We start from the raw sequence: 22,534 nt of genomic DNA, 5'->3' as shown, positions 1-22,534 counted from the left end.
ATAACTCCACCTCTTTTAGCACAGTACCCTCAACCCCCGGCTGTTCCCACCCGCCTCAACACCGTTGGAAGGGAGGAGAACCAATTAAGGCGGGGGGGGGGGTGGAACGAGCAGCTGTCTACCCTTAGCAGGAGGGTTGCTGATTAATTACCTCTCCTGCTGCTGCTGCTGCTGCTGGCTGTCCAGCAGCAGACTGAAGGTGGCTGCTGCTGTGCGCAGGTATATAAAGGCTCAGAGCCTATTATGACACGCGCAGCCAGCGTTCCATTGCCACATTCCGTCTACTGCAGGCGGGATACCTGGATGGCTGAATGTCACTGAGAAGCTCACAGAGACCGCCATAAGCAACAGTTTAAAAGAATGCCACAGACTAATCAACCAAACTTTTTGAGTTGGTTTCTCTTTTATAGTCTGCAGGCATTAAATGAAAGAAGTCAGTGTTCCAGCAGAGGGAGACAACGTTTCAGAAAAGGCATTGTAGCAAACCAAAAAAGAAATTTTAAGCGCAGCAGAGTAACCAGCTCACATACCTGTTAGCTCAGGTGAGTTTAAAAGGCTGCTGTTGATAACAAGGGCATTTGCTAAATAGATGGTGTGTGTGCAACAATATACTGAAAGGTCAATTATATTGTGCAGCTTATCTCACCACCTGTAGTTATTTAGGTGAAAGCTCCAAAATGCTTGCCTAATATGTCTGTTTATCCAAAAGGAAGTATAGAGGGAGAGCTAGATAGATAGCATTGCATTACATTACATGGCAATGCAATGCACAGTTGCTGAAGTTGAACCAAAATGAGCTTGTCATCTGGCTTCTGCAACTTTTAACATGAAAAATCCAATGAGGAGAAGAAAAGCAAAGCCAAAGAGTCCATCCCAAAATCCGACAAACAAGCCAAATGAACAAAAAGCATTGAATTCAATTCTTTCTGATTTTAGAAACTGCATTAAAGAAGGGGTGCACCGGTCCTGGAGATACTGCAATACCAGGTCAATGCGTGGAGTGGACAGAGCAAGCTCTTTTTCCATCTCCCTGTTCTAAAAATCCATTTAATATATGGTCCCCAGATAGGGGACGTATCAGATATTAAACTGATAAGAACAGATACTACACTTGATCTTAGCCAAAAGGCCGAGAAGCGATAACCAGAATTGGTTTCCGACTACGGTGCCACCCAAGGATTCTGAAAAGTCCATTTGTGGAGATGGCCACCTGGACTCCCGTTAAGAAGACATGCTGTCAACCTCTAGATCCCTCACATGCCTGCACTTTTCGGCTTGCTGCTGCTGCAATCCACGCGTTTTAGATCTGCATAACTCCACGTCTTTTAGCACAGTACCCTCAACCCCCGGCTGTTCCCACCCGCCTCAACACCGTTGGAAGGGAGGAGAACCAATTAAGGCGGGGGGGGGGTGTGGAACGAGCAGCTGTCTACCCTTAGCAGGAGGGTTGCTGATTAATTACCTCTCCTGCTGCTGCTGCTGCTGCTGGCTGTCCAGCAGCAGACTGAAGGTGGCTGCTGCTGTGCGCAGGTATATAAAGGCTCAGAGCCTATTATGACACGCGCAGCCAGCGTTCCATTGCCACATTCCGTCTACTGCAGGCGGGATACCTGGATGGCTGAATGTCACTGAGAAGCTCACAGAGACCGCCATAAGCAACAGTTTAAAAGAATGCCACAGACTAATCAACCAAACTTTTTGGGTTGGTTTCTCTTTTATAGTCTGCAGGCATTAAATGAAAGAAGTCAGTGTTCCAGCAGAGGGAGACAACGTTTCAGAAAAGGCATTGTAGCAAACCAAAAAAGAAATTTTAAGCGCAGCAGAGTAACCAGCTCACATACCTGTTAGCTCAGGTGAGTTTAAAAGGCTGCTGTTGATAACAAGGGCATTTGCTAAATAGATGGTGTGTGTGCAACAATATACTGAAAGGTCAATTATATTGTGCAGCTTATCTCACCACCTGTAGTTATTTAGGTGAAAGCTCCAAAATGCTTGCCTAATATGTCTGTTTATCCAAAAGGAAGTATAGAGGGAGAGCTAGATAGATAGCATTGCATTACATTACATGGCAATGCAATGCACAGTTGCTGAAGTTGAACCAAAATGAGCTTGTCATCTGGCTTCTGCAACTTTTAACATGAAAAATCCAATGAGGAGAAGAAAAGCAAAGCCAAAGAGTCCATCCCAAAATCCGACAAACAAGCCAAATGAACAAAAAGCATTGAATTCAATTCTTTCTGATTTTAGAAACTGCATTAAAGAAGGGGTGCACCGGTCCTGGAGATACTGCAATACCAGGTCAATGCGTGGAGTGGACAGAGCAAGCTCTTTTTCCATCTCCCTGTTCTAAAAATCCATTTAATATATGGTCCCCAGATAGGGGACGTATCAGATATTAAACTGATAAGAACAGATACTACACTTGATCTTAGCCAAAAGGCCGAGAAGCGATAACCAGAATTGGTTTCCGACTACGGTGCCACCCAAGGATTCTGAAAAGTCCATTTGTGGAGATGGCCACCTGGACTCCCGTTAAGAAGACATGCTGTCAACCTCTAGATCCCTCACATGCCTGCACTTTTCGGCTTGCTGCTGCTGCAATCCACGCGTTTTAGATCTGCATAACTCCACCTCTTTTAGCACAGTACCCTCAACCCCCGGCTGTTCCCACCCGCCTCAACACCGTTGGAAGGGAGGAGAACCAATTAAGGCGGGGGGGGGGGGTGGAACGAGCAGCTGTCTACCCTTAGCAGGAGGGTTGCTGATTAATTACCTCTCCTGCTGCTGCTGCTGCTGCTGGCTGTCCAGCAGCAGACTGAAGGTGGCTGCTGCTGTGCGCAGGTATATAAAGGCTCAGAGCCTATTATGACATGCGCAGCCAGCGTTCCATTGCCACATTCCGTCTACTGCAGGCGGGATACCTGGATGGCTGAATGTCACTGAGAAGCTCACAGAGACCGCCATAAGCAACAGTTTAAAAGAATGCCACAGACTAATCAACCAAACTTTTTGGGTTGGTTTCTCTTTTATAGTCTGCAGGCATTAAATGAAAGAAGTCAGTGTTCCAGCAGAGGGAGACAACGTTTCAGAAAAGGCATTGTAGCAAACCAAAAAAGAAATTTTAAGCGCAGCAGAGTAACCAGCTCACATACCTGTTAGCTCAGGTGAGTTTAAAAGGCTGCTGTTGATAACAAGGGCATTTGCTAAATAGATGGTGTGTGTGCAACAATATACTGAAAGGTCAATTATATTGTGCAGCTTATCTCACCACCTGTAGTTATTTAGGTGAAAGCTCCAAAATGCTTGCCTAATATGTCTGTTTATCCAAAAGGAAGTATAGAGGGAGAGCTAGATAGATAGCATTGCATTACATTACATGGCAATGCAATGCACAGTTGCTGAAGTTGAACCAAAATGAGCTTGTCATCTGGCTTCTGCAACTTTTAACATGAAAAATCCAATGAGGAGAAGAAAAGCAAAGCCAAAGAGTCCATCCCAAAATCCGACAAACAAGCCAAATGAACAAAAAGCATTGAATTCAATTCTTTCTGATTTTAGAAACTGCATTAAAGAAGGGGTGCACCGGTCCTGGAGATACTGCAATACCAGGTCAATGCGTGGAGTGGACAGAGCAAGCTCTTTTTCCATCTCCCTGTTCTAAAAATCCATTTAATATATGGTCCCCAGATAGGGGACGTATCAGATATTAAACTGATAAGAACAGATACTACACTTGATCTTAGCCAAAAGGCCGAGAAGCGATAACCAGAATTGGTTTCCGACTACGGTGCCACCCAAGGATTCTGAAAAGTCCATTTGTGGAGATGGCCACCTGGACTCCCGTTAAGAAGACATGCTGTCAACCTCTAGATCCCTCACATGCCTGCACTTTTCGGCTTGCTGCTGCTGCAATCCACGCGTTTTAGATCTGCATAACTCCACCTCTTTTAGCACAGTACCCTCAACCCCCGGCTGTTCCCACCCGCCTCAACACCGTTGGAAGGGAGGAGAACCAATTAAGGCGGGGGGGGGGTGGAACGAGCAGCTGTCTACCCTTAGCAGGAGGGTTGCTGATTAATTACCTCTCCTGCTGCTGCTGCTGCTGCTGGCTGTCCGGCAGCAGACTGAAGGTGGCTGCTGCTGTGCGCAGGTATATAAAGGCTCAGAGCCTATTATGACACGCGCAGCCAGCGTTCCATTGCCACATTCCGTCTACTGCAGGCGGGATACCTGGATGGCTGAATGTCACTGAGAAGCTCACAGAGACCGCCATAAGCAACAGTTTAAAAGAATGCCACAGACTAATCAACCAAACTTTTTGGGTTGGTTTCTCTTTTATAGTCTGCAGGCATTAAATGAAAGAAGTCAGTGTTCCAGCAGAGGGAGACAACGTTTCAGAAAAGGCATTGTAGCAAACCAAAAAAGAAATTTTAAGCGCAGCAGAGTAACCAGCTCACATACCTGTTAGCTCAGGTGAGTTTAAAAGGCTGCTGTTGATAACAAGGGCATTTGCTAAATAGATGGTGTGTGTGCAACAATATACTGAAAGGTCAATTATATTGTGCAGCTTATCTCACCACCTGTAGTTATTTAGGTGAAAGCTCCAAAATGCTTGCCTAATATGTCTGTTTATCCAAAAGGAAGTATAGAGGGAGAGCTAGATAGATAGCATTGCATTACATTACATGGCAATGCAATGCACAGTTGCTGAAGTTGAACCAAAATGAGCTTGTCATCTGGCTTCTGCAACTTTTAACATGAAAAATCCAATGAGGAGAAGAAAAGCAAAGCCAAAGAGTCCATCCCAAAATCCGACAAACAAGCCAAATGAACAAAAAGCATTGAATTCAATTCTTTCTGATTTTAGAAACTGCATTAAAGAAGGGGTGCACCGGTCCTGGAGATACTGCAATACCAGGTCAATGCGTGGAGTGGACAGAGCAAGCTCTTTTTCCATCTCCCTGTTCTAAAAATCCATTTAATATATGGTCCCCAGATAGGGGACGTATCAGATATTAAACTGATAAGAACAGATTTTTTTTTTTTTTTTTTAAAACCATTCAGGTTGTTGTAAACAACAGTATGAAAGTCCGCCAAAACCTTCAAAATAGTTGCTCAACTATAACTCATCATCATGGTTAATCTTTATTCTTTTTATAAATTTATGTTTCCAAAATCAGAGTTAGTATATTTGTGCTATATTACTCTCATGAAGGTACATAAAATTACTGGTACTTTACCAGATGACGCCATTTCATGACCTTCCAAATGCCCTCAGCGTCCAATCCACCACCTCTACTCTTGTCCCATTTATATATAAGGTACAACCTAGATAGAATTAACCGAATACAGTCATTAATAGGTACAGTTTTTCTTTTGAACAAAGCCAGGTTTCTCACATCCCAAAGGCTTTCCATGACACACACCATTATTAACCACAAAATCCTTTCATTCACCTTTCCACATGCACCAATACCAAACATAGCCACTCTCCAGTTAATATAACTCACACCTGCTAATTCCTTACATAGACCACCCACACCTTTCCACACACTATATGCATAATCACAATCCCACATCACATGTCTCACAGTCTCACTCGCTCCACACCCTTCTCTTGGACATACATTCGTTCTGATCAAATCTCTTCTCTTTTGCACATCTCTCACAGGCAGTATATCATGCAAAGCCATCCACACCACATCCTTCTGTTTATTCGACATACCATGCGTACCCAATTTTTCCCATGCATCCGCCACTTCATTAAATCTTAAATCATTAATATTACATTCAATCTCATTTGCTCTCATTTTTCCCATCACCGCTTTTGGTTTCTCAAACTCACACATAGACACAGCCAGCAAATCATTCTTTCTAACAAACCTTTCAATCACCTCATACCACACAGGACATTTAAAAGCCACAGGCACACTTCCATCTTTTTTCACCCAGCATAACCCATACAACATCCATCCAGCCATATATCGCAACATATATGCACCTTTGTTCTTTTTACCCATTAGCACTACCACCGTTTTAATATAATTAAGGCTCAGGAATATTTCAATATCAGGAAAATTCAGACCACCATTCTGATATGTTTTGTATAAATATTCTCTCTTTAATTTTTCCATTTTACTCCCCCAAAAAAAAGTAAAAATTAATTTTTGTACTCTTTTTATTTTTTTGTATGGGGACGGAAAGACCCCAGCAGCATAAAGTAATATTGGAAGTATTACTGCCTTAATTATAAGTACCTTTCCATTCAATGTCAACTCACGCATTCGCCAAAAATTCAGTTTCTTCTCTATCCGTAACCCACACTCATCCCAACTTTCAGTACCCTTCAGATCATCATTCAGCAATATACCCAAGACTTTAATCGGCCCTTCCATACATGTCACACCATCCATCTTAATCCTACTATCACCAAAACACTTAAAACAACATTTATCCCAGTTTACCCTAAAAGCAGACGCACCACAGAAAAAATCCAATAATAACTTCACTCTACTCATAGACGCAATACTCTCACTCACAATCACCACATCATCCATATATCCCAGCACCTTGACATTCATTCCTTTACTCCCAGGTATTAGCATTCCTCTTATCGCTTTCTCTCTCCTAATCATACATAACAAAGGTTCAATCACACTAACAAACAAAACAGGGGAGAGAGGGCACCCCTGTCTGACACCTGATTTAATCAGGAATTTATCACACAACCAACCATTCACTAAAACTTCACTCGTCACATCATCATACAAACATCTCACACCATCTAGGAACTTCTTAGGGAAACCCATTTTTTCTAACACTTCAAACATAAACACATGCGACACTCTATCAAACGCCTTCTCAAAATCTAAAGCCAACAACATACACTTCTGCTTTCTATCTCTACAGTCACCCAGCACATCTCTCAACAACAACAGATTATCACTTATACATCTCCCAGGCACAGCACACACTTGATCATCCTTGACAACCTTCCCAATCACTTCACGCATACGGTTTGCTAAAATCTTGCTATACACCTTGTAGTCGGAATTTAGAAGCGTTATTGGCCTCCAATTCCCCAGTTTTTTCTTTTCACCTTTTTTATAGATTAACACAACCACACCTTCTTTCATAGATTCACACAGTTCTCCATTCTCCCACATATACTTACATACTTCCGTCAGATCCGCACCCATGCACTCCCACGCTTTCACATACAACTCTACTGGTATACCATCTTTACCCGGTGTTTTGTTTTTCTGAGCACTGAACACCACCTTTCTCACTTCATCCAGAATCACATCCTCACACAAGTTCTCACATTCATCATTATCCAATTTATCTTCCAAGCTACCTAACACTTCACCCATCAAACCAGAATCAATCCATTTATCCCCATACAGTCTACTATAGAAACCATTCACCTCCTCAATCACACCCTCTCCAGTTATACTCACATCATTCTCATCCAGTAATTCATCCATATCCGTTTTTTTTCCATTCATTTTTTTGAAAAAGTATCTGGTACATTTTTCGTTTTTTTCCAGGTGTTCTATTTTGGTTCTGTACATTATTTCTTTCCCCTTTTTCTCAATCACACGTTTTAACTCATTCTTTGCTTCCACTAACAAATCACTCACATTAATCCCAGACATACTGCATTTTTTCAACCATTCAATCCTCATATTTAATTCTTTGAATTTATTTCTATATATGGCGGCTTTCTTGTAGCCCCATTTTCTGAAAAATTTTTGGATTTCTTGCTTCACCCAATCCCACCATTCTAACACACATGCAAACCTGTTTTTATAGTATCCCCACCTTTCATACTTCTTTTTAAACTCACTCATCACTCTTTCATCCTCTAGCAACCTCACATTCAGCTTCCATACACCCCTCCCATGCACAAAGCTCCCTTTCTGTCTGAACATACCCCTCAAACACTCGTGGTCCGAGAAGGGGACCGCACACTGCTTAAAACTAATGCACTCCAGATTTTTGGAGAAAAGCATCCTGTCAATACGTGATTCGATCCCCCCTCTGTCCGCCCTATATGTAGGTGGTGGATTGTCCGACCTTAAAGTAGCGGCATCTGAAAAAGAAAAATCTGAAATTAAATGGGATAATTTTTTCCCGGTTACATCACCGGTTTCATCCGTAACACAATTAAAGTCACCAACAAAAATGGTAGGAATCTTTCCTGGCAAAAATAACTGAACCTTTTCCAAGAGAGCAAGACGCTCCTCTTTTCCGGTAGGACTATAGATGTTAACTATTCTTACCCGCCACCCCCTATATTTCACTATGGCAATAATGCACCTCCCCACCTCCACCACTGTGTAGCTGTCCATGCTGCACTCTGCATTCCCCAGCAGGATCCCCACACCATCGTTCTTATTTACATTAGACCCAGACCAGATGTGCTGTCCATGAGGCCAGTCCTGATCGTCCGGCACTTCTGATAATCCGCACTCCTGCAGGCAGTAAATGTCTGCTCCCAATGATCTGATATACCTGAGCACAGTACACCTGCGTCCTTTAGATTTCATCTGCCTCACATTTAAGGATAGGACATTAAGTGAAGCTTTGGAAGCCATATCAGAACTTTCTTATGGAGATTTCTACATGTCCCCCATTTCTGTATCAGCCTTGTCCTTCTGGGGGCTGGCAGCCGGACTGGTAACAGGTGAGGGCAGGAACCCCCTCTAAAAAATCGCAATCAGGGGAGAAAACCAAGTCTGGATAAGCCCGCTCACTCATGGGACTTTCACTGCCCTCATCTGCATAATGATAAGCGAGGCGGGGTTTCTTCACAGCATTCCCCCTGGTCTCTTCAGAGGACCTTGCTGCTGCTGTGAAATCCCCCTGCTCCTTTATTTCACACTTAGTGCCACTGGCACTGACACTCTGCTCCTCCTCATCATCTGCCTGCAGCTTGTCCCAGGAGACATGGGGCGTTCTGCTCAGTGCCTCCTCCACATCTCCTTCACCACAGGCAGACACAAGTACTGGGAGCTGCTCGCTGAGCTCCATGTCTAGCTCCGCCCCCTCCAACGTCACTGGCTCCGTAGCTCCGCCTCCCGCTCTCACTGCAGATACAGAGGCTGCTGCTGGAGCGCTCTGAGTCACAGGGACGGCAGCACTCACAGGTGTGAGATTCAGCAGCTGATTGCCTGAGGGCAGCTGATTACCTGCAGCTGAGGAGGCAAGTAACTCTTCGCTGACAATGGAGTCAGCTCCATGAGGTCGGCTCTGCTGCAGAGCATTGCTACCAGGCATTACAGGGCTGGCAGAGGCAACCTGGGCATACAGCCTGGCTCCACCAGTGCGTGCCCTGCAATCCCTGTACACATGTCCAGACTCCCCACAGCCATTACATACAACAGGGTTGGGGCAGTCCTTTGCACGGTGCCCAGGTAGATTACATTTTCTGCAGAGCATTGCTTCAGGGCAGTTCTCCTGCATGTGGCCATAGGAGTTACATTTGCGGCAGTAAAAGGGGGCTTCAGGGAAAAATAAATATCCATTATTCCTGCCAATGCTGAAATTTAAAGGGGGATAGTGGAAACCCCCAGGGCCCTGAGGGTCTATCCCAAAACGGACAAAGAACTTGTGCTTCCCAGTCCACAGTCCAGACTCCATGCTAACTACTCTGTGGGCATACTGTACATAGGAACAATGTCTTTTAAGGAAATCCGCTATTTCTTCCAGGGGGACAAAGGGATTATGCATGAAAACCACTAAGGGTATGTCCCCTCTGGAATAAAGGACTGTGAAAGTAAGTCCTGAAAGCAAGTCATTGTCAGCATTTTCCCTGAGGGCTCTGTACAGGTTCTGGCATGCACCAACAGAAGAAAAAACAAGCACATACCGTCCCTCTCTCCTGAATTCCTGCAGGCATACGATCTCCTCCTTCTTTACCTTCAGTATGTCATAAAGCACCATATTGACCAGGTATCCCAATGAAAAATGCATTCTCTTCTCCTGCGCGACCTCGATCCTGAAACCATTACGGACCCAGGCATCCCCGGTCCCTGCGAAGTGGACAACTACTCCCATCCTTTCCAGGTTCGCCTTCTCTCTCCACCACTCCTTTTAGTAAAGCATAGCTGTACTAGCCTTTAAATGACCAGACCAGGCATACTGCACTTGATCTTAGCCAAAAGGCCGAGAAGCGATAACCAGAATTGGTTTCCGACTACGGTGCCACCCAAGGATTCTGAAAAGTCCATTTGTGGAGATGGCCACCTGGACTCCCGTTAAGAAGACATGCTGTCAACCTCTAGATCCCTCACATGCCTGCACTTTTCGGCTTGCTGCTGCTGCAATCCACGCGTTTTAGATCTGCATAACTCCACCTCTTTTAGCACAGTACCCTCAACCCCCGGCTGTTCCCACCCGCCTCAACACCGTTGGAAGGGAGGAGAACCAATTAAGGCGGGGGGGGGGGTGGAACGAGCAGCTGTCTACCCTTAGCAGGAGGGTTGCTGATTAATTACCTCTCCTGCTGCTGCTGCTGCTGGCTGTCCAGCAGCAGACTGAAGGTGGCTGCTGCTGTGCGCAGGTATATAAAGGCTCAGAGCCTATTATGACACGCGCAGCCAGCGTTCCATTGCCACATTCCGTCTACTGCAGGCGGGATACCTGGATGGCTGAATGTCACTGAGAAGCTCACAGAGACCGCCATAAGCAACAGTTTAAAAGAATGTCACAGACTAATCAACCAAACTTTTTGGGTTGGTTTCTCTTTTATAGTCTGCAGGCATTAAATGAAAGAAGTCAGTGTTCCAGCAGAGGGAGACAACGTTTCAGAAAAGGCATTGTAGCAAACCAAAAAAGAAATTTTAAGCGCAGCAGAGTAACCAGCTCACATACCTGTTAGCTCAGGTGAGTTTAAAAGGCTGCTGTTGATAACAAGGGCATTTGCTAAATAGATGGTGTGTGTGCAACAATATACTGAAAGGTCAATTATATTGTGCAGCTTATCTCACCACCTGTAGTTATTTAGGTGAAAGCTCCAAAATGCTTGCCTAATATGTCTGTTTATCCAAAAGGAAGTATAGAGGGAGAGCTAGATAGATAGCATTGCATTACATTACATGGCAATGCAATGCACAGTTGCTGAAGTTGAACCAAAATGAGCTTGTCATCTGGCTTCTGCAACTTTTAACATGAAAAATCCAATGAGGAGAAGAAAAGCAAAGCCAAAGAGTCCATCCCAAAATCCGACAAACAAGCCAAATGAACAAAAAGCATTGAATTCAATTCTTTCTGATTTTAGAAACTGCATTAAAGAAGGGGTGCACCGGTCCTGGAGATACTGCAATACCAGGTCAATGCGTGGAGTGGACAGAGCAAGCTCTTTTTCCATCTCCCTGTTCTAAAAATCCATTTAATATATGGTCCCCAGATAGGGGACGTATCAGATATTAAACTGATAAGAACAGATTTTTTTTTTTATCGAAAGCCCGAATTCGTGTACAAAACCCGAGTGCGCTTGAAAAAGTGACAAGTGCCACAAAAAAAGTGCACTAGGATGCTGGTCTTCTTGAAACCCTCTCCAAAAGGAGAAGGGTCCCCCAAACCATTCCCCGTCCCTCCGAGCCAAAAGGCCACAGCGAGGAACAGGGACAAAAAGCCACCTCCAGCCGAAGCCAGAGGCGACCCAATCTTACCCCCAGCACCTGCCCGAGTTCTCACCCGAGCAAGGCACTGGGAGCCAAAGACTGTGCTCCCCTCCCGGAAGAGGGGAGCCAACAACGCTCTCCTCCCAAAAGAGGAGAGCCAGGGGGGTTCAGGGGGGAGCGGAACCTGATGGCCACACACTCCCCCCCTAGACCTGCCAAGAGAGGAACCCGTAAGGGAACCGCATCCCGACAAAATCCTAGTAGGACGTGACACACGTGAATAAGTGGACACACAGTGACAAAGAAATTAAATAAATAGTGAAGGTTTCACAGTATAATACTGCCCGGACCTTCGACCGGGAATTGAAAAATTCCCCATCCTAAGGCCAGAAGGCCCGGAATAAGGGTGTGTGCGAAGAAAGAAAATTTGAAGTGCTTGTGCAAATGTGCCATAAACTCAAGTGGGGTTCCCAATCCCAGTGAGTTAAGGCACCCCAGGGTCACCACTCCTGGGGCACTTCACACTTCGGGCTTTCGATCTTCCCCGGCCCAATGGCGTCGATCCTGGGGGGCCATGCTTTCCACCAGATGACTATATTAGCCACCTGGCGTACTAACAAGCGCCTAAACCCCAGTGTGCATAATGTATCAATCTACTAGGGCGGCCAACATCCAAAACCGCCTTTTCGAAAGATACTACACTTGATCTTAGCCAAAAGGCCGAGAAGCGATAACCAGAATTGGTTTCCGACTACGGTGCCACCCAAGGATTCTGAAAAGTCCATTTGTGGAGATGGCCACCTGGACTCCCGTTAAGAAGACATGCTGTCAACCTCTAGATCCCTCACATGCCTGCACTTTTCGGCTTGCTGCTGCTGCAATCCACGCGTTTTAGATCTGCATAACTCCACCTCTTTTAGCACAGTACCCTCAACCCCCGGCTGTTCCCACCCGTCTCAACACCGTTGGAAGGGAGGAGAACCAATTAAGGCGGGGGGGGGGGGGGTGGAACGAGCAGCTGTCTACCCTTAGCAGGAGGGTTGCTGATTAATTACCTCTCCTGCTGCTGCTGCTGGCTGTCCAGCAGCAGACTGAAGGTGGCTGCTGCTGTGCGCAGGTATATAAAGGCTCAGAGCCTATTATGACACGCGCAGCCAGCGTTCCATTGCCACATTCCGTCTACTGCAGGCGGGATACCTGGATGGCTGAATGTCACTGAGAAGCTCACAGAGACCGCCATAAGCAACAGTTTAAAAGAATGCCACAGACTAATCAACCAAACTTTTTGGGTTGGTTTCTCTTTTATAGTCTGCAGGCATTAAATGAAAGAAGTCAGTGTTCCAGCAGAGGGAGACAACGTTTCAGAAAAGGCATTGTAGCAAACCAAAAAAGAAATTTTAAGCGCAGCAGAGTAACCAGCTCACATACCTGTTAGCTCAGGTGAGTTTAAAAGGCTGCTGTTGATAACAAGGGCATTTGCTAAATAGATGGTGTGTGTGCAACAATATACTGAAAGGTCAATTATATTGTGCAGCTTATCTCACCACCTGTAGTTATTTAGGTGAAAGCTCCAAAATGCTTGCCTAATATGTCTGTTTATCCAAAAGGAAGTATAGAGGGAGAGCTAGATAGATAGCATTGCATTACATTACATGGCAATGCAATGCACAGTTGCTGAAGTTGAACCAAAATGAGCTTGTCATCTGGCTTCTGCAACTTTTAACATGAAAAATCCAATGAGGAGAAGAAAAGCAAAGCCAAAGAGTCCATCCCAAAATCCGACAAACAAGCCAAATGAACAAAAAGCATTGAATTCAATTCTTTCTGATTTTAGAAACTGCATTAAAGAAGGGGTGCACCGGTCCTGGAGATACTGCAAGACCAGGTCAATGCGTGGAGTGGACAGAGCAAGCTCTTTTTCCATCTCCCTGTTCTAAAAATCCATTTAATATATGGTCCCCAGATAGGGGACGTATCAGATATTAAACTGATAAGAACAGATACTACACTTGATCTTAGCCAAAAGGCCGAGAAGCGATAACCAGAATTGGTTTCCGACTACGGTGCCACCCAAGGATTCTGAAAAGTCCATTTGTGGAGATGGCCACCTGGACTCCCATTAAGAAGACATGCTGTCAACCTCTAGATCCCTCACATGCCTGCACTTTTCGGCTTGCTGCTGCTGCAATCCACGCGTTTTAGATCTGCATAACTCCACCTCTTTTAGCACAGTACCCTCAACCCCCAGCTGTTCCCACCCGCCTCAACACCGTTGGAAGGGAGGAGAACCAATTAAGGCGGGGGGGGGGGTGGAACGAGCAGCTGTCTACCCTTAGCAGGAGGGTTGCTGATTAATTACTTCTCCTGCTGCTGCTGCTGCTGGCTGTCCAGCAGCAGACTGAAGGTGGCTGCTGCTGTGCGCAGGTATATAAAGGCTCAGAGCCTATTATGACACGCGCAGCCAGCGTTCCATTGCCACATTCCGTCTACTGCAGGCGGGATACCTGGATGGCTGAATGTCACTGAGAAGCTCACAGAGACCGCCATAAGCAACAGTTTAAAAGAATGCCACAGACTAATCAACCAAACTTTTTGGGTTGGTTTCTCTTTTATAGTCTGCAGGCATTAAATGAAAGAAGTCAGTGTTCCAGCAGAGGGAGACAACGTTTCAGAAAAGGCATTGTAGCAAACCAAAAAAGAAATTTTAAGCGCAGCAGAGTAACCAGCTCACATACCTGTTAGCTCAGGTGAGTTTAAAAGGCTGCTGTTGATAACAAGGGCATTTGCTAAATAGATGGTGTGTGTGCAACAATATACTGAAAGGTCAATTATATTGTGCAGCTTATCTCACCACCTGTAGTTATTTAGGTGAAAGCTCCAAAATGCTTGCCTAATATGTCTGTTTATCCAAAAGGAAGTATAGAGGGAGAGCTAGATAGATAGCATTGCATTACATTACATGGCAATGCAATGCACAGTTGCTGAAGTTGAACCAAAATGAGCTTGTCATCTGGCTTCTGCAACTTTTAACATGAAAAATCCAATGAGGAGAAGAAAAGCAAAGCCAAAGAGTCCATCCCAAAATCCGACAAACAAGCCAAATGAACAAAAAGCATTGAATTCAATTATTTCTGATTTTAGAAACTGCATTAAAGAAGGGGTGCACCGGTCCTGGAGATACTGCAATACCAGGTCAATGCGTGGAGTGGACAGAGCAAGCTCTTTTTCCATCTCCCTGTTCTAAAAATCCATTTAATATATGGTCCCCAGATAGGGGACGTATCAGATATTAAACTGATAAGAACAGATACTACACTTGATCTTAGCCAAAAGGCCGAGAAGCGATAACCAGAATTGGTTTCCGACTACGGTGCCACCCAAGGATTCTGAAAAGTCCATTTGTGGAGATGGCCACCTGGACTCCCGTTAAGAAGACATGCTGTCAACCTCTGGATCCCTCACATGCCTGCACTTTTCGGCTTGCTGCTGCTGCAATCCACGCGTTTTAGATCTGCATAACTCCACCTCTTTTAGCACAGTACCCTCAACCCCCGGCTGTTCCCACCCGCCTCAACACCGTTGGAAGGGAGGAGAACCAATTAAGGCGGGGGGGGGGGGCGGAACGAGCAGCTGTCTACCCTTAGCAGGAGGGTTGCTGATTAATTACCTCTCCTGCTGCTGCTGCTGCTGGCTGTCCAGCAGCAGACTGAAGGTGGCTGCTGCTGTGTGCAGGTATATAAAGGCTCAGAGCCTATTATGACACGCGCAGCCAGCGTTCCATTGCCACATTCCGTCTACTGCAGGCGGGATACCTGGATGGCTGAATGTCACTGAGAAGCTCACAGAGACCGCCATAAGCAACAGTTTAAAAGAATGCCACAGACTAATCAACCAAACTTTTTGGGTTGGTTTCTCTTTTATAGTCTGCAGGCATTAAATGAAAGAAGTCAGTGTTCCAGCAGAGGGAGACAACGTTTCAGAAAAGGCATTGTAGCAAACCAAAAAAGAAATTTTAAGCGCAGCAGAGTAACCAGCTCACATACCTGTTAGCTCAGGTGAGTTTAAAAGGCTGCTGTTGATAACAAGGGCATTTGCTAAATAGATGGTGTGTGTGCAACAATATACTGAAAGGTCAATTATATTGTGCAGCTTATCTCACCACCTGTAGTTATTTAGGTGAAAGCTCCAAAATGCTTGCCTAATATGTCTGTTTATCCAAAAGGAAGTATAGAGGGAGAGCTAGATAGATAGCATTGCATTACATTACATGGCAATGCAATGCACAGTTGCTGAAGTTGAACCAAAATGAGCTTGTCATCTGGCTTCTGCAACTTTTAACATGAAAAATCCAATGAGGAGAAGAAAAGCAAAGCCAAAGAGTCCATCCCAAAATCCGACAAACAAGCCAAATGAACAAAAAGCATTGAATTCAATTCTTTCTGATTTTAGAAACTGCATTAAAGAAGGGGTGCACCGGTCCTGGAGATACTGCAATACCAGGTCAATGCGTGGAGTGGACAGAGCAAGCTCTTTTTCCATCTCCCTGTTCTAAAAATCCATTTAATATATGGTCCCCAGATAGGGGACGTATCAGATATTAAACTGATAAGAACAGATACTACACTTGATCTTAGCCAAAAGGCCGAGAAGCGATAACCAGAATTGGTTTCCGACTACGGTGCCACCCAAGGATTCTGAAAAGTCCATTTGTGGAGATGGCCACCTGGACTCCCGTTAAGAAGACATGCTGTCAACCTCTAGATCCCTCACATGCCTGCACTTTTCGGCTTGCTGCTGCTGCAATCCACGCGTTTTAGATCTGCATAACTCCACCTCTTTTAGCACAGTACCCTCAACCCCCGGCTGTTCCCACACGCCTCAACACCGTTGGAAGGGAGGAGAACCAATTAAGGCGGGGGGGGGGGGTGGAACGAGCAGCTGTCTACCCTTAGCAGGAGGGTTGCTGATTAATTACCTCTCCTGCTGCTGCTGCTGCTGGCTGTCCAGCAGCAGACTGAAGGTGGCTGCTGCTGTGCGCAGGTATATAAAGGCTCAGAGCCTATTATGACACGCGCAGCCAGCGTTCCATTGCCACATTTCGTCTACTGCAGGCGGGATACCTGGATGGCTGAATGTCACTGAGAAGCTCACAGAGACCGCCATAAGCAACAGTTTAAAAGAATGCCACAGACTAATCAACCAAACTTTTTGGGTTGGTTTCTCTTTTATAGTCTGCAGGCATTAAATGAAAGAAGTCAGTGTTCCAGCAGAGGGAGACAACGTTTCAGAAAAGGCATTGTAGCAAACCAAAAAAGAAATTTTAAGCGCAGCAGAGTAACCAGCTCACATACCTGTTAGCTCAGGTGAGTTTAAAAGGCTGCTGTTGATAACAAGGGCATTTGCTAAATAGATGGTGTGTGTGCAACAATATACTGAAAGGTCAATTATATTGTGCAGCTTATCTCACCACCTGTAGTTATTTAGGTGAAAGCTCCAAAATGCTTGCCTAATATGTCTGTTTATCCAAAAGGAAGTATAGAGGGAGAGCTAGATAGATAGCATTGCATTACATTACATGGCAATGCAATGCACAGTTGCTGAAGTTGAACCAAAATGAGCTTGTCATCTGGCTTCTGCAACTTTTAACATGAAAAATCCAATGAGGAGAAGAAAAGCAAAGCCAAAGAGTCCATCCCAAAATCCGACAAACAAGCCAAATGAACAAAAAGCATTGAATTCAATTCTTTCTGATTTTAGAAACTGCATTAAAGAAGGGGTGCACCGGTCCTGGAGATACTGCAATACCAGGTCAATGCGTGGAGTGGACAGAGCAAGCTCTTTTTCCATCTCCCTGTTCTAAAAATCCATTTAATATATGGTCCCCAGATAGGGGACGTATCAGATATTAAACTGATAAGAACAGATACTACACTTGATCTTAGCCAAAAGGCCGAGAAGCGATAACCAGAATTGGTTTCCGACTACGGTGCCACCCAAGGATTCTGAAAAGTCCATTTGTGGAGATGGCCACCTGGACTCCCGTTAAGAAGACATGCTGTCAACCTCTAGATCCCTCACATGCCTGCACTTTTCGGCTTGCTGCTGCTGCAATCCACGCGTTTTAGATCTGCATAACTCCACCTCTTTTAGCACAGTACCCTCAACCCCCGGCTGTTCCCACCCGCCTCAACACCGTTGGAAGGGAGGAGAACCAATTAAGGCCGGGGGGGGGGGTGGAACGAGCAGCTGTCTACCCTTAGCAGGAGGGTTGCTGATTAATTACCTCTCCTGCTGCTGCTGCTGCTGGCTGTCCAGCAGTAGACTGAAGGTGGCTGCTGCTGTGCGCAGGTATATAAAGGCTCAGAGCCTATTATGACACGCGCAGCCAGCGTTCCATTGCCACATTCCGTCTACTGCAGGCGGGATACCTGGATGGCTGAATGTCACTGAGAAGCTCACAGAGACCGCCATAAGCAACAGTTTAAAAGAATGCCACAGACTAATCAACCAAACTTTTTGGGTTGGTTTCTCTTTTATAGTCTGCAGGCATTAAATGAAAGAAGTCAGTGTTCCAGCAGAGGGAGACAACGTTTCAGAAAAGGCATTGTAGCAAACCAAAAAAGAAATTTTAAGCGCAGCAGAGTAACCAGCTCACATACCTGTTAGCTCAGGTGAGTTTAAAAGGCTGCTGTTGATAACAAGGACATTTGCTAAATAGATGGTGTGTGTGCAACAATATACTGAAAGGTCAATTATATTGTGCAGCTTATCTCACCACCTGTAGTTATTTAGGTGAAAGCTCCAAAATGCTTGCCTAATATGTCTGTTTATCCAAAAGGAAGTATAGAGGGAGAGCTAGATAGATAGCATTGCATTACATTACATGGCAATGCAATGCACAGTTGCTGAAGTTGAACCAAAATGAGCTTGTCATCTGGCTTCTGCAACTTTTAACATGAAAAATCCAATGAGGAGAAGAAAAGCAAAGCCAAAGAGTCCATCCCAAAATCCGACAAACAAGCCAAATGAACAAAAAGCATTGAATTCAATTCTTTCTGATTTTAGAAACTGCATTAAAGAAGGGGTGCACCGGTCCTGGAGATACTGCAATACCAGGTCAATGCGTGGAGTGGACAGAGCAAGCTCTTTTTCCATCTCCCTGTTCTAAAAATCCATTTAATATATGGTCCCCAGATAGGGGACGTATCAGATATTAAACTGATAAGAACAGATACTACACTTGATCTTAGCCAAAAGGCCGAGAAGCGATAACCAGAATTGGTTTCCGACTACGGTGCCACCCAAGGATTCTGAAAAGTCCATTTGTGGAGATGGCCACCTGGACTCCCGTTAAGAAGACATGCTGTCAACCTCTAGATCCCTCACATGCCTGCACTTTTCGGCTTGCTGCTGCTGCAATCCACGCGTTTTAGATCTGCATAACTCCACCTCTTTTAGCACAGTACCCTCAACCCCCGGCTGTTCCCACCCGCCTCAACACCGTTGGAAGGGAGGAGAACCAATTAAGGCGGGGGGGGGGGGGTGGAACGAGCAGCTGTCTACCCTTAGCAGGAGGGTTGCTGATTAATTACCTCTCCTGCTGCTGCTGCTGCTGGCTGTCCAGCAGTAGACTGAAGGTGGCTGCTGCTGTGCGCAGGTATATAAAGGCTCAGAGCCTATTATGACACGCGCAGCCAGCGTTCCATTGCCACATTCCGTCTACTGCAGGCGGGATACCTGGATGGCTGAATGTCACTGAGAAGCTCACAGAGACCGCCATAAGCAACAGTTTAAAAGAATGCCACAGACTAATCAACCAAACTTTTTGGGTTGGTTTCTCTTTTATAGTCTGCAGGCATTAAATGAAAGAAGTCAGTGTTCCAGCAGAGGGAGACAACGTTTTAGAAAAGGCATTGTAGCAAACCAAAAAAGAAATTTTAAGCGCAGCAGAGTAACCAGCTCACATACCTGTTAGCTCAGGTGAGTTTAAAAGGCTGCTGTTGATAACAAGGGCATTTGCTAAATAGATGGTGTGTGTGCAACAATATACTGAAAGGTCAATTATATTGTGCAGCTTATCTCACCACCTGTAGTTATTTAGGTGAAAGCTCCAAAATGCTTGCCTAATATGTCTGTTTATCCAAAAGGAAGTATAGAGGGAGAGCTAGATAGATAGCATTGCATTACATTACATGGCAATGCAATGCACAGTTGCTGAAGTTGAACCAAAATGAGCTTGTCATCTGGCTTCTGCAACTTTTAACATGAAAAATCCAATGAGGAGAAGAAAAGCAAAGCCAAAGAGTCCATCCCAAAATCCGACAAACAAGCCAAATGAACAAAAAGCATTGAATTCAATTCTTTCTGATTTTAGAAACTGCATTAAAGAAGGGGTGCACCGGTCCTGGAGATACTGCAATACCAGGTCAATGCGTGGAGTGGACAGAGCAAGCTCTTTTTCCATCTCCCTGTTCTAAAAATCCATTTAATATATGGTCCCCAGATAGGGGACGTATCAGATATTAAACTGATAAGAACAGATACTACACTTGATCTTAGCCAAAAGGCCGAGAAGCGATAACCAGAATTGGTTTCCGACTACGGTGCCACCCAAGGATTCTGAAAAGTCCATTTGTGGAGATGGCCACCTGGACTCCCGTTAAGAAGACATGCTGTCAACCTCTAGATCCCTCACATGCCTGCACTTTTCGGCTTGCTGCTGCTGCAATCCACGCGTTTTAGATCTGCATAACTCCACCTCTTTTAGCACAGTACCCTCAACCCCCGGCTGTTCCCACCCGCCTCAACACCGTTGGAAGGGAGGAGAACCAATTAAGGCGGGGGGGGGGTGGAACGAGCAGCTGTCTACCCTTAGCAGGAGGGTTGCTGATTAATTACCTCTCATGCTGCTGCTGCTGCTGGCTGTCCAGCAGCAGACTGAAGGTGGCTGCTGCTGTGCGCAGGTATATAAAGGCTCAGAGCCTATTATGACACGCGCAGCCAGCGTTCCATTGCCACATTCCGTCTACTGCAGGCGGGATACCTGGATGGCTGAATGTCACTGAGAAGCTCACAGAGACCGCCATAAGCAACAGTTTAAAAGAATGCCACAGACTAATCAACCAAACTTTTTGGGTTGGTTTCTCTTTTATAGTCTGCAGGCATTAAATGAAAGAAGTCAGTGTTCCAGCAGAGGGAGACAACGTTTCAGAAAAGGCATTGTAGCAAACCAAAAAAGAAATTTTAAGCGCAGCAGAGTAACCAGCTCACATACCTGTTAGCTCAGGTGAGTTTAAAAGGCTGCTGTTGATAACAAGGGCATTTGCTAAATAGATGGTGTGTGTGCAACAATATACTGAAAGGTCAATTATATTGTGCAGCTTATCTCACCACCTGTAGTTATTTAGGTGAAAGCTCCAAAATGCTTGCCTAATATGTCTGTTTATCCAAAAGGAAGTATAGAGGGAGAGCTAGATAGATAGCATTGCATTACATTACATGGCAATGCAATGCACAGTTGCTGAAGTTGAACCAAAATGAGCTTGTCATCTGGCTTCTGCAACTTTTAACATGAAAAATCCAATGAGGAGAAGAAAAGCAAAGCCAAAGAGTCCATCCCAAAATCCGACAAACAAGCCAAATGAACAAAAAGCATTGAATTCAATTCTTTCTGATTTTAGAAACTGCATTAAAGAAGGGGTGCACCGGTCCTGGAGATACTGCAATACCAGGTCAATGCGTGGAGTGGACAGAGCAAGCTCTTTTTCCATCTCCCTGTTCTAAAAATCCATTTAATATATGGTCCCCAGATAGGGGACGTATCAGATATTAAACTGATAAGAACAGATACTACACTTGATCTTAGCCAAAAGGCCGAGAAGCGATAACCAGAATTGGTTTCCGACTACGGTGCCACCCAAGGATTCTGAAAAGTCCATTTGTGGAGATGGCCACCTGGACTCCCGTTAAGAAGACATGCTGTCAACCTCTAGATCCCTCACATGCCTGCACTTTTCGGCTTGCTGCTGCTGCAATCCACGCGTTTTAGATCTGCATAACTCCACCTCTTTTAGCACAGTACCCTCAACCCCCGGCTGTTCCCACCCGCCTCAACACCGTTGGAAGGGAGGAGAACCAATTAAGGCGGGGGGGGGGGGGGTGGAACGAGCAGCTGTCTACCCTTAGCAGGAGGGTTGCTGATTAATTACCTCTCCTGCTGCTGCTGCTGCTGGCTGTCCAGCAGCAGACTGAAGGTGGCTGCTGCTGTGCGCAGGTATATAAAGGCTCAGAGCCTATTATGACACGTGCAGCCAGCGTTCCATTGCCACATTCCGTCTACTGCAGGCGGGATACCTGGATGGCTGAATGTCACTGAGAAGCTCACAGAGACCGCCATAAGCAACAGTTTAAAAGAATGCCACAGACTAATCAACCAAACTTTTTGGGTTGGTTTCTCTTTTATAGTCTGCAGGCATTAAATGAAAGAAGTCAGTGTTCCAGCAGAGGGAGACAACGTTTCAGAAAAGGCATTGTAGCAAACCAAAAAAGAAATTTTAAGCGCAGCAGAGTAACCAGCTCACATACCTGTTAGCTCAGGTGAGTTTAAAAGGCTGCTGTTGATAACAAGGGCATTTGCTAAATAGATGGTGTGTGTGCAACAATATACTGAAAGGTCAATTATATTGTGCAGCTTATCTCACCACCTGTAGTTATTTAGGTGAAAGCTCCAAAATGCTTGCCTAATATGTCTGTTTATCCAAAAGGAAGTATAGAGGGAGAGCTAGATAGATAGCATTGCATTACATTACATGGCAATGCAATGCACAGTTGCTGAAGTTGAACCAAAATGAGCTTGTCATCTGGCTTCTGCAACTTTTAACATGAAAAATCCAATGAGGAGAAGA

General features: G+C 45.1%; 11 non-coding genes and 2 pseudogenes across 11 annotated transcripts; all 13 read right to left on the bottom strand.

The window, feature by feature from the left end:
- Nucleotides 1-950: 950 nt before the first annotated feature.
- LOC141157974 (U2 spliceosomal RNA) lies at nt 951-1,141 on the bottom strand. Its single transcript, XR_012248012.1, has one exon. It is a non-coding gene; the product is annotated as a U2 spliceosomal RNA (small nuclear RNA).
- Nucleotides 1,142-2,261: 1,120 nt separating this feature from the next.
- Nucleotides 2,262-2,452, bottom strand: LOC141157973 (U2 spliceosomal RNA). Its single transcript, XR_012248011.1, has one exon. It is a non-coding gene; the product is annotated as a U2 spliceosomal RNA (small nuclear RNA).
- A 1,120-nt stretch (nt 2,453-3,572) lies between these two features.
- LOC141157972 (U2 spliceosomal RNA) lies at nt 3,573-3,763 on the bottom strand. Its single transcript, XR_012248010.1, has one exon. It is a non-coding gene; the product is annotated as a U2 spliceosomal RNA (small nuclear RNA).
- A 1,118-nt stretch (nt 3,764-4,881) lies between these two features.
- Nucleotides 4,882-5,060, bottom strand: LOC141160164 (U2 spliceosomal RNA; annotated as a pseudogene).
- A 6,238-nt stretch (nt 5,061-11,298) lies between these two features.
- Nucleotides 11,299-11,481, bottom strand: LOC141160132 (U2 spliceosomal RNA). Its single transcript, XR_012250107.1, has one exon. It is a non-coding gene; the product is annotated as a U2 spliceosomal RNA (small nuclear RNA).
- Nucleotides 11,482-12,270: 789 nt separating this feature from the next.
- On the bottom strand, nt 12,271-12,362 carry LOC141160434 (U2 spliceosomal RNA; annotated as a pseudogene).
- Nucleotides 12,363-13,478: 1,116 nt separating this feature from the next.
- LOC141159529 (U2 spliceosomal RNA) lies at nt 13,479-13,669 on the bottom strand. The gene has a single exon (XR_012249534.1). It is a non-coding gene; the product is annotated as a U2 spliceosomal RNA (small nuclear RNA).
- Nucleotides 13,670-14,785: 1,116 nt separating this feature from the next.
- Nucleotides 14,786-14,976, bottom strand: LOC141157970 (U2 spliceosomal RNA). Its single transcript, XR_012248008.1, has one exon. It is a non-coding gene; the product is annotated as a U2 spliceosomal RNA (small nuclear RNA).
- A 1,117-nt stretch (nt 14,977-16,093) lies between these two features.
- On the bottom strand, nt 16,094-16,284 carry LOC141157969 (U2 spliceosomal RNA). The gene has a single exon (XR_012248007.1). It is a non-coding gene; the product is annotated as a U2 spliceosomal RNA (small nuclear RNA).
- Nucleotides 16,285-17,401: 1,117 nt separating this feature from the next.
- Nucleotides 17,402-17,592, bottom strand: LOC141157968 (U2 spliceosomal RNA). Its single transcript, XR_012248006.1, has one exon. It is a non-coding gene; the product is annotated as a U2 spliceosomal RNA (small nuclear RNA).
- A 1,117-nt stretch (nt 17,593-18,709) lies between these two features.
- Nucleotides 18,710-18,900, bottom strand: LOC141157967 (U2 spliceosomal RNA). The gene has a single exon (XR_012248005.1). It is a non-coding gene; the product is annotated as a U2 spliceosomal RNA (small nuclear RNA).
- A 1,118-nt stretch (nt 18,901-20,018) lies between these two features.
- On the bottom strand, nt 20,019-20,209 carry LOC141157966 (U2 spliceosomal RNA). Its single transcript, XR_012248004.1, has one exon. It is a non-coding gene; the product is annotated as a U2 spliceosomal RNA (small nuclear RNA).
- A 1,115-nt stretch (nt 20,210-21,324) lies between these two features.
- LOC141157965 (U2 spliceosomal RNA) lies at nt 21,325-21,515 on the bottom strand. The gene has a single exon (XR_012248003.1). It is a non-coding gene; the product is annotated as a U2 spliceosomal RNA (small nuclear RNA).
- Between the last annotated feature and the right edge of the window lie 1,019 nt (nt 21,516-22,534).

Source organism: Phyllobates terribilis, unplaced genomic scaffold, assembly GCF_046119375.1.
Source record: "Phyllobates terribilis strain yellow unplaced genomic scaffold, ASM4611937v1 Scaffold_8__6_contigs__length_399053987, whole genome shotgun sequence".
In the NCBI taxonomy this organism is placed as follows: Eukaryota; Metazoa; Chordata; class Amphibia; order Anura; family Dendrobatidae; genus Phyllobates; species Phyllobates terribilis.
Note: the sequence above shows the minus strand (reverse complement) of the source record. Positions and strands in the feature narration are given on the sequence as shown.